Consider the following 8,660-nt stretch of genomic DNA (forward strand, 5'->3'; position numbering starts at 1 on the left):
CTACTTGAAATCAGTCAGAAAGGAGATTTCAACACGGATCAGCCAGTACCAGCAGGATTGCTTGAGGTACCCAGCTGTTCTGGACAGACGAATGTAACAACACATGCACACACATGGATGATGAGGACCTGCATTCGCTTTCCCTAAAACATAATTAGCCACACAAGTAAGGAGGAATTTCAGAAACAACTGTCTCAATAGCAGCCCAGTGCCAATAGACACCGAGAGGACTCCTTCCTCTCCTCCTGTTGTGGGATGTCTGCCTCAAGCCTCTTCTGAAAACAGGCCCAAGCAGATGGCTTTTGCAGCTCACACAAGTGGCCATATTTCAGTTCTTTCAGGCCAAGAAATGGAGAAACTTTGCAGGGTCTGTCTGGAACCTTCCCACAAAAGGAAAATAAGATATCTCCAGCACTTCTGAAAAAAAAAGAAAAAGGAATACCCACTCTCATCCAGGCAAAAAACGTGTTGACTTGCATGAGAAGGAATGGGAAAAGCCTTCAGGAAATAGCTAACAGTTTCCAAGTCTTTCCCTTGTTCATTTTCACAGACTGGCTTTCTTCAAGGGAAAAACTCTTCTTTTTAAATGTGCCTGACCCTGGGCTCTGTTCCTACAACCATTGATTCAAGGAGCTACTTTGTTGTTATTTATTCTCAATTAATGACTGAACTGGCACAGCTCTGAAGAAAAGAGTATCCCAAAAGCCCAGTGTCTGCAGGCATTCCTGTTCCCTGCCCATATTGTTCCTGCCCCTAACGGTGAATTGCCACAAAATCTCCATTTTGGCTTAGCTAGGGTAAAAGCAGAACCAAAACATTGCAGGCCATACATCTCTTCTTTCTGTGTGCTCTGAGGTGAAATGCATGAGTTTGCTCCTTCATGTATGGCACCGAAATCCAAACAGATTGCAAGGCATTACCTACCTGTATATATCTGGTAAATATGGCTACCTGTGTTTATCTCTGTCTGTATCTAGACCTGTGTATCTATCTATCCATACACATGTATGTTTGTGTATACCTATGGGTTTCCAGTACACTGAACATGCCCATGCATGCTTTCTGGCACCGAAGGCATCCTGCACAGAAAAGCCTGTAACATCCCCTTCAACTCCTGCATGCTCTTGTCTAGGCATTCTCTGGGAGGGTGATAACTCATGCAGGCTTCACCACTTCCAACTGCTGGACCAGTCTAACAGCTCTACAGAATAGACAGTCACGCTCCAACATCCAAAGTAGACCAAGGCTTTGTTTAATTTCCCAGTCTAGGGACAGCCTGTGAGATCCAAGTCACAACCGACTCCTAACTGAATTGAATCCAAAGCTCAATATAGCTGAAGGAGCCAAGAAAACTTCCCTCAAGAGACTGGTGCTGTTCGTTAGAGTGAGAAACGGGGGTCCTCAGCTTTTTGAATGCTCAGGCTCAGCACAGGCTGCAGCAGAGCCTTACAGTTGATGCAGTTTTCACACTTGCAGCTCAACATGTGGCTGCATATGTTTATGGCTAAAAACGTGCTTTCTCCACAATAAAACTGGAATCAATAACCAATCAAGCCAGTATGTGCTTCTGTGGAACAGCTCAAAATAGGGTTTCTTTCTTTCTTTCTTAGCAACTGCTTGCAGTGAGCGCAACCTTTCATTTCTTCCACAGAGCTGAAAAGAGCTCTGTGATCACATCATTGCAGCACAAGGCAGTCACAAATATTCCACATCTTATAAAGCCAGAAAAGTACAGGGAACTGAAAGGCAGCAAAACCGCTCTATGTAATAGGAAAAAAACCCAAACCTTGTATCCATAGAGCAGCAGCAGCATTACCAAGCTGAGCTCTGCAGAAGTAAGGCATGTGTAAATTAAGTCTGCTTGTGTAATATTACTTCATCCCCCCACCTCCCTCTGTACATATGCATCCTGAAACAGCCTTTAATTTTGAGAACTGCATGCTATTTTTTACCATTGTACCCCTCTCTCTGTTCCCAGCAGTTGATTAATGAACAGCTATTCAATATCTTGTTTTCTTCTCCAGTACATGGTCTTATGCTTCATCTTTAATACTCAAACCCTGATCTGGACTCAGAAGTCTCCAAGGATCATGTAGGGATGGATACTTTTATAGACGTTTATTGCTTTGCCACATTTGGGTAGGTTTTCCAAAGGAGATGGAGAGGTCGGGTGTGCAACACAAGCTTGCTGATCCCACTTCCCTGTTCCAGATCGTAATGGCATGAGCAGTCCTCAGCAAAAGGCAGCAGTGGTTTTCCCTGAGGACAGCACAACTTATTTTTCTTCTGAGATGTGCATAAGATCAGCCCAAGGGATTCTCCTGGGAGGGTCTGACCCTGATGGGTCAGGTAGAAATGCTGGGTTTTAAATGTACCCTGTGGCTTGCTCCCCGCCATGGCTGAATGTGCCATCATCACACGTCCAGCTCCCGCTGCGTAAGGTGGTACTGGTGTGCTCATGGCTGTTCTCATTGGAAAACTGCTTCACAGTCCTGCCCGCAGACACAGGTTGTAACACTCTCAGTAGAGGAGGCAGCAGAATTTGAAAGAGAAGGAAAAATGTGCACTGAAATCCAAATATGTTTAACAGCACTGGCTATTTTTAAAACTAACCAAGAAGAAATTGCTTTCATTTTACTCAGGAGAAGGAGACTGTTTATAACCAGTTCCCTTCATTAAACCTTTACTTTATAACATATGATTATGTCAAACATCAACATTCAATAACATTACTTGTGAAAAGGGAAAAAACCGAAATCAAACCAGTCGAGCCGATTGGGTGGACCATCAAATAACCACTTGATGGATGAAAACGAGGAATGGAAATGCCATCTGCATTTCCAGCATTCCACAATTGATCAGCCCACTGGGAAATAACAAGGGAAGAGGATTCTTTATTCTCTCTGTGTCTGTGAATCACTATTACACACCAAATTTTGCAGGAGATCAATACTCTTCTAACAATTCTGCCACAGATGCCAGAGCTCATTAATAGGATGTGAATAACTAAGGAGGTTGGAAATCCTATTTTACTTGTCTGTCTGAAGGATTTTGGCTTCTTATCAGCTTAGCTGAGGATTTCATGACCAGATTTTCCAGTCTATATTGAGCTCTTACTCAGGTAAAATTTCCTTATCTAAAAGACAAGTTTTGCCCCAGCTGACTCAGTTGGAGTCCCAGAGTCCTTTCTTCATTAGTTATTACCATTCCACACTGAATAAGCCGCACAGAGGAGCAAACCAATGTGTCCAGAGCTACCGGTGTCACTATTCTCATGTTGAGACCTGCTTATTCTGATCATCCAGAATTCAGTCTTATCTTTAAAAGTCCTCTCCCCACCCCCCCAAAACAAACAAACAAATGAAAAAAACACAAAAAAACCCAAACAACAACAAAAAAAAACACACAAAAACAATCAAACAAAAAAAAAACCAAGCCCAAACAAATGCTGATCAGATTGGAAAATAAAAATTAAGGAGTGAAAACAAATTCTATTTGTGTGTTCTTGCCTTGGTATTTGAACTATTTTGTTGCGGTTATACAGATTTCTCCCTTCTATCCCTTGCAAATGAAGATTTCACAAAAGTCGTGTCATTCTGGCTTGCATCCTTGCTTCAGCTCTCAAGAGGAAATCTATTTCAGAAGCCAGTACGGTCCCAGAAGGACTATGAATAGGATTTCTCTCAAATCTGGTGTAAAAAAACATGATACTTCCCCCTTCACTACAGTGTTCATCTGCCCTTTAGCTCTGGGTTTGGATGAGCTTTGACAAGAACGTGCAGGACATTCAGTTAGTGAGTCAATGCTAATCAGTCCACTTGCACATCCAGGCTGCTTGGACAGGACCCTGCAGGATGCTGAGCTCACTGCAGTGCAACCCAAGCCAGCCACAGACTGGGCCTTCCACAGAATGGTCCAGGTCCACAGTCTGGTAATTTCATGACACGACATTCATACTGAGCACCACACAGTACCCTGCTGTCACCAATTCAGCCAAGGGACTTACACAGGGCTGAAGCTGTGCCTGGGTTAATCTGTTTGAGAGTGGTGTTTAATTCAACTGCAGCATTCCCAAACACAACAGCTTGCAACAGAGGTGACAGGAGGATATTACTGCAATGTGCCATCATTTTGCAATGGCTGGGAGCAGTCCCTCTTGCGGCATGGCTGCTTGTGTCAATATTGGAGAAAGGGCCTTTCCCCATTACTGGTTTTTGGAGTCTTTATGCATTTACCGGAGTTTTGCACTTCATTCAAAATGTTTGCAATGTTTTTCTGTCCCTGTAAATAAATGGGCTTTCCAGACTCTTCCCTGGAAAACAGAGCACAGAGGCTCTTGAGGAATCTGGTGGTAAAATTGCCCATCATTAATGTCTCCAGAAATTCACACTGGGCATGTGCATGCATTTCTGGTCTGTAAACACGCTTAATATGAATGCTGGGGTTGCGTGACAAAGGGTTTTCCTAAGAAAATTAGACTGACCTAGTTTCATAATTATTAGTAAAATGCTTATAAAATAGAATAAATAAAATAAAATAAAATAAAATAAAATAAAATAAAATAAAATAAAATAAAATAAAATAAAATATAAAAGGCTGGTGATTTAATGGGAAACCTCTGATAAATTCATCCATACACATAAGAAGAATGATCCAAATCATGAATTTTAGACAGTCTGCTTTATGGGAGTGGGGTGATTTAATCACAGAGAACAGCAGATAATCTGAAACTGCTACTTGGTGGTTTTCCTGCTCTGAATTAAAGGGGATGAGAAAGGGTACATACTAAAGGGTAGATTTTCAAGGACATATTGGCATTATTTGCGACTTTGGAAATTTTCACCTAGATGCATTTTAAAATCCTGGGATAGACTCTGCAAGTCCTGGGACTTAAACTCTCTTCAGAATCCAAATTTCAATTTCCTGGTTTTATAAATTTAATACTTTTTTTTTAATTTGGATGAGGAGTTTTCAAATGCTTCTGAAGGATTTCAGAGCAAAAGTTCTAGGGAAAATCATGAGGTTGTGTCAACCTAAAAATCTTACATTTTGAAAAGCTCCTGCCCCGCTAAACAGTTTCACATGCTGGGGGGTTTTGCCCACCCCAGTACAAATCTGCTCCTCTTGGACTTCAAAACCCTCAAGAGGATTTTATTTGATATTAGACTTTTCAATTATTCTATATAAACCTGTCTAGAGACTTGAAGAAGCGCGCTTTTGCAAGACCTCATGTGATGGAGTGTTTTAGCACAAGTACTCCTGTGTCTGAGGCTGGGATTCATTTAATGTAACTTTAGCCATCTGAAAGTTAGGTCAGCAGCCTCAGCTAATCACCGGGGCTCCCTTGTCTAACTTCACTGTTGAGAAATGGCACCTGTGGAGTTGTCTCATGTACTGCAGGCATGGGATCAATTCCTTTTGGCTAGTCCTACCCAACTCTTTTTCTCAGCTGACTATAGGAACCGCACAGCTGATTAGCTTAACGGGATGCTTAGCTTTCATGTGGCTAATGTTAAAGTGGATGGAGTTCACCCCTGGCAGCCTGTGCTATGTTATTTGTAAGGCATGCTGCAACTTCTCATCACTGAGATCTCCAAATGTGTAGGGAGCTCCCAGAAGTGCCTGCCATAAACAAAACATTAAGTCAGTGACCAGTGCCTGGATTCAATGCAGAGGTGGTATCACCACCATCTTCTCAGGTACACTGCACCTGTAGGTATCAGCTCGTAACGGTCTGTTCCATTCACCATGTGGTTTAGGAAGAAACTCTGGTCTGAACCAAAATCTGAAGCTCCACACAATGTTTGAAAAGAAGCAAAACTCAGGTAACAAGTCTGGAACAAATTGCTCCATCCGTGAGTGTGCTTATTGGAACAACAAACGTGCATTTGAAAGTCTAAGAACAGAGAAGCTCTGCATTGACAGGTGGGTATTTGAGGGTCTGATGCATTCATTCTGATTCATCCAGGAGTAAATTTGTCATTCCTGGGGCAGAACCAAACCAACTGCAGGAGTTTTATCATATGTTCACAACATCTTTTATTTTCATCAGTCACAGTTTGGCTTGCCATGAGTTCATGTGCTCATGCATTAGGTCAGGTTTTTTCTATTTGGGCTGTTTTAGCACCATCCAAAAAATAGTAAAAATAATCTAGGGAAAGAGAAAGCCAGTATGAAACCTGTATTTATATTTGTGCTGGTGCAGCACATTCAAATCTCTCAGAAAAATCTTCAGTTGCCAGAACTGCGAAGAAAGTTGCGTGACCTTCTGCTGCATTTCCCATGTTTGTTGTCTTAATTAAACTTGTCATGAGTCATGTTTACAACACCCAACTTACTTACCGTGGCCATATAACAAACAAAGGCATTCAGCCCCTGATGTGCGTGTCCAAATTCACTGGGGATTACTGCTGCCATTTTCATCACTTCCTGTACATGGAAAACACAAAGGCCATATTTAGAAACAGATCACAAGTCTCTGGTCAGGTTGTTTCCAAGAAGGCTGATGAAATCTGCTTTCTTATTTAGCTTAAACCTGTCTTCCCAAGCATTATCTTCCTGGAGACTTTCAACCTGCTTCCATCCCTAAGCTGTTAACTCCTGCAGTATTAGGACAAAAAGAAAAAGCAAACCCTTCCTGGGGGCCGGAAAACAGATGTGAGAGCATAGCTGCCGTTTTATAGCGGGGATCTTATGCACATGAAACCCAATAGGGCTTTTTTTTTTTTGCAGATTTAAATCTAGGAAAGAAAAAATAAAGCAAGATATGCTTATTATCATAATAACATTAAGAATCTGAAAGAGTCACTACCCCTCACGTAGTGCTTTAATTTGTGCATCTTACTAGCTTCAAACTTAAAACCATTAACACAATTAAAACTGGACCAAAAAGCAATAATTTCTTTAATATTTGGCCTAAAGCCCATTTAGCTCCTTTTGAGTTAACAAACATGCAGTCAACAGATGCTTCAGATTGTAAGGGCAACTGCTTTTTAAAGACACTCTTAACAGCAGTATGTGTGAGGAAAACAAGTGGGGCAAAGTGCAAAAAGAACACTCAAAAAATGACAGATATTATCAAGGAGTAAGAAGTGTCATTAGCCTGGGCATTGCTGTGATTAGTAAAGCCCCGGAGATGTTCAATGCACAAGACACAAAGTAAAACCAGCTGCTGTCCTGAAGAACATTAGCATTGAGAAAAGAAGGAATCAAAAAGTCTGAGAAGGCACAAGAATGGGACGTTAATTCTTATTGCTTTACTTTTTAAATCCTATTTTTAACTGTCCCCTATTTTAATGGTTATTTCATTGGCATTCTTTTTCTCTTTTTTTTTTTTTTTTTTTTGTAATTAATGTGTCTCAATCTAATTTCTAACTCCAGGTTCTGCCATTGTTCTGGAGGATGGTCTGGTGTTGGGAATAGGCAAGGGTGAGGGGCAGGCAAGGAGCACCCTCCCTTTGCAGCCACCCCTAGAGGACCCTGCTTTGGTTTTGCTCCACCAGCTGCCTCTTGCAGGGATGCGTGTAAGCTGCAGGGCTCTCAGCCAGGCAGAGGATCCCGCCAGGCATCTCCAGCCCATGCCTACAGCCAGCATAGAAAATGCTGGAGAGACCAGACCCTCCCTCATTTCCTCCAGGGGCCTGGCACCAGTCAGCAGCAAATCCTCCAGCTTCCCAAGATCTTTATGTCAGTCTGCAGCTCCTACTTTTGAACTGACATTCCCAGGGCTTAATCCACTTAGCCTGTGACCACCTTCATCCGCTTCCCGCAAGCACAACCCAAGGCTGCAAGATCCTCCCTGCTGCACTCAGCATCCCTCCCCACCACCTCTTTGCTTCTCCTGGGAGCGTGCATTTATAAAGAGGTAGATTAGGAACATTACCAGGCAGGTCACAGGGTGTCAAGCTGCTCTTTCAGGGCTTAAAATCTAAGGCTCACTTAAGAGGGAGGACAGCCATTTGGATAACTGCTGTGTTGTACTTACAATTTACTCCATTAACAGCACTGGTACTTTGGTCTGAAGCATTTAGAGACACCATTCCTGTAAACAAAGCAATCAGATGGTGTAGAAATGGTTTACTTTAATTTTCCTTTTTTCATGTGGGGAAAAATAATTTAAGCGCAATAAATGAAATTCATAGCCGGTGCAAATCCACCTTGCTCCACTGCTGCCAGTGAACACCGGCTGATTTATACCTGCTGCGGACCCCAGCCCATAATCCCCTCTGAGCCAGCCAGCCCTGAGAGCAATTACTTCAGTGCCATCTGATCAGTGGAGAGAAACGAGGTGCCCACAGCACTGCCATCCAGAAGGTCACCTCATGGGAAGCAGGACTGAACACCCACCAGCTCCTTGATGCCTTTAGGTCTGCTGTGGTGACAACGCAGTGCCTGAAACCAAGCACTAGACGCTGGGTATGGTCAAAAGGAAGTCAAACCAAGCTCTGGCTGCAGACTGTGAGATGTGTTTGGGTTGGACCCGTGTCTTGGAAGAAACGGTCCACCTCAACACAGGCTTCTTGCAGCTTGTAAATCAGAGACAGACACTCCCTTTTGGTGTGCTGCAGGGATCGGCGTGAGGGCAAATCCCAAGTGCTTCATCATCCTGCTGAGCTCTAATCCCATCAGCATCTCCAGCCACTCCATCAATCGGATTAAAA

The 8,660-nt window shown here is 42.8% G+C and overlaps 1 long non-coding RNA gene across 1 annotated transcript; it reads right to left on the reverse strand.

Moving 5' to 3' along the window:
* Positions 1–2,167: 2,167 nt before the first annotated feature.
* LOC136013798 (uncharacterized) lies at positions 2,168–8,044 on the reverse strand. Its single transcript, XR_010612391.1, has 3 exons — positions 7,985–8,044; positions 6,343–6,429; positions 2,168–2,519 (listed from the first exon to the last, which is right to left on the reverse strand). It is a non-coding gene; the product is annotated as an uncharacterized LOC136013798 (long non-coding RNA).
* Positions 8,045–8,660: the final 616 nt, after the last annotated feature.

This window comes from Lathamus discolor, chromosome 4 (genome assembly GCF_037157495.1).
Source record: "Lathamus discolor isolate bLatDis1 chromosome 4, bLatDis1.hap1, whole genome shotgun sequence".
NCBI classification, from domain to species: Eukaryota; Metazoa; Chordata; class Aves; order Psittaciformes; family Psittacidae; genus Lathamus; species Lathamus discolor.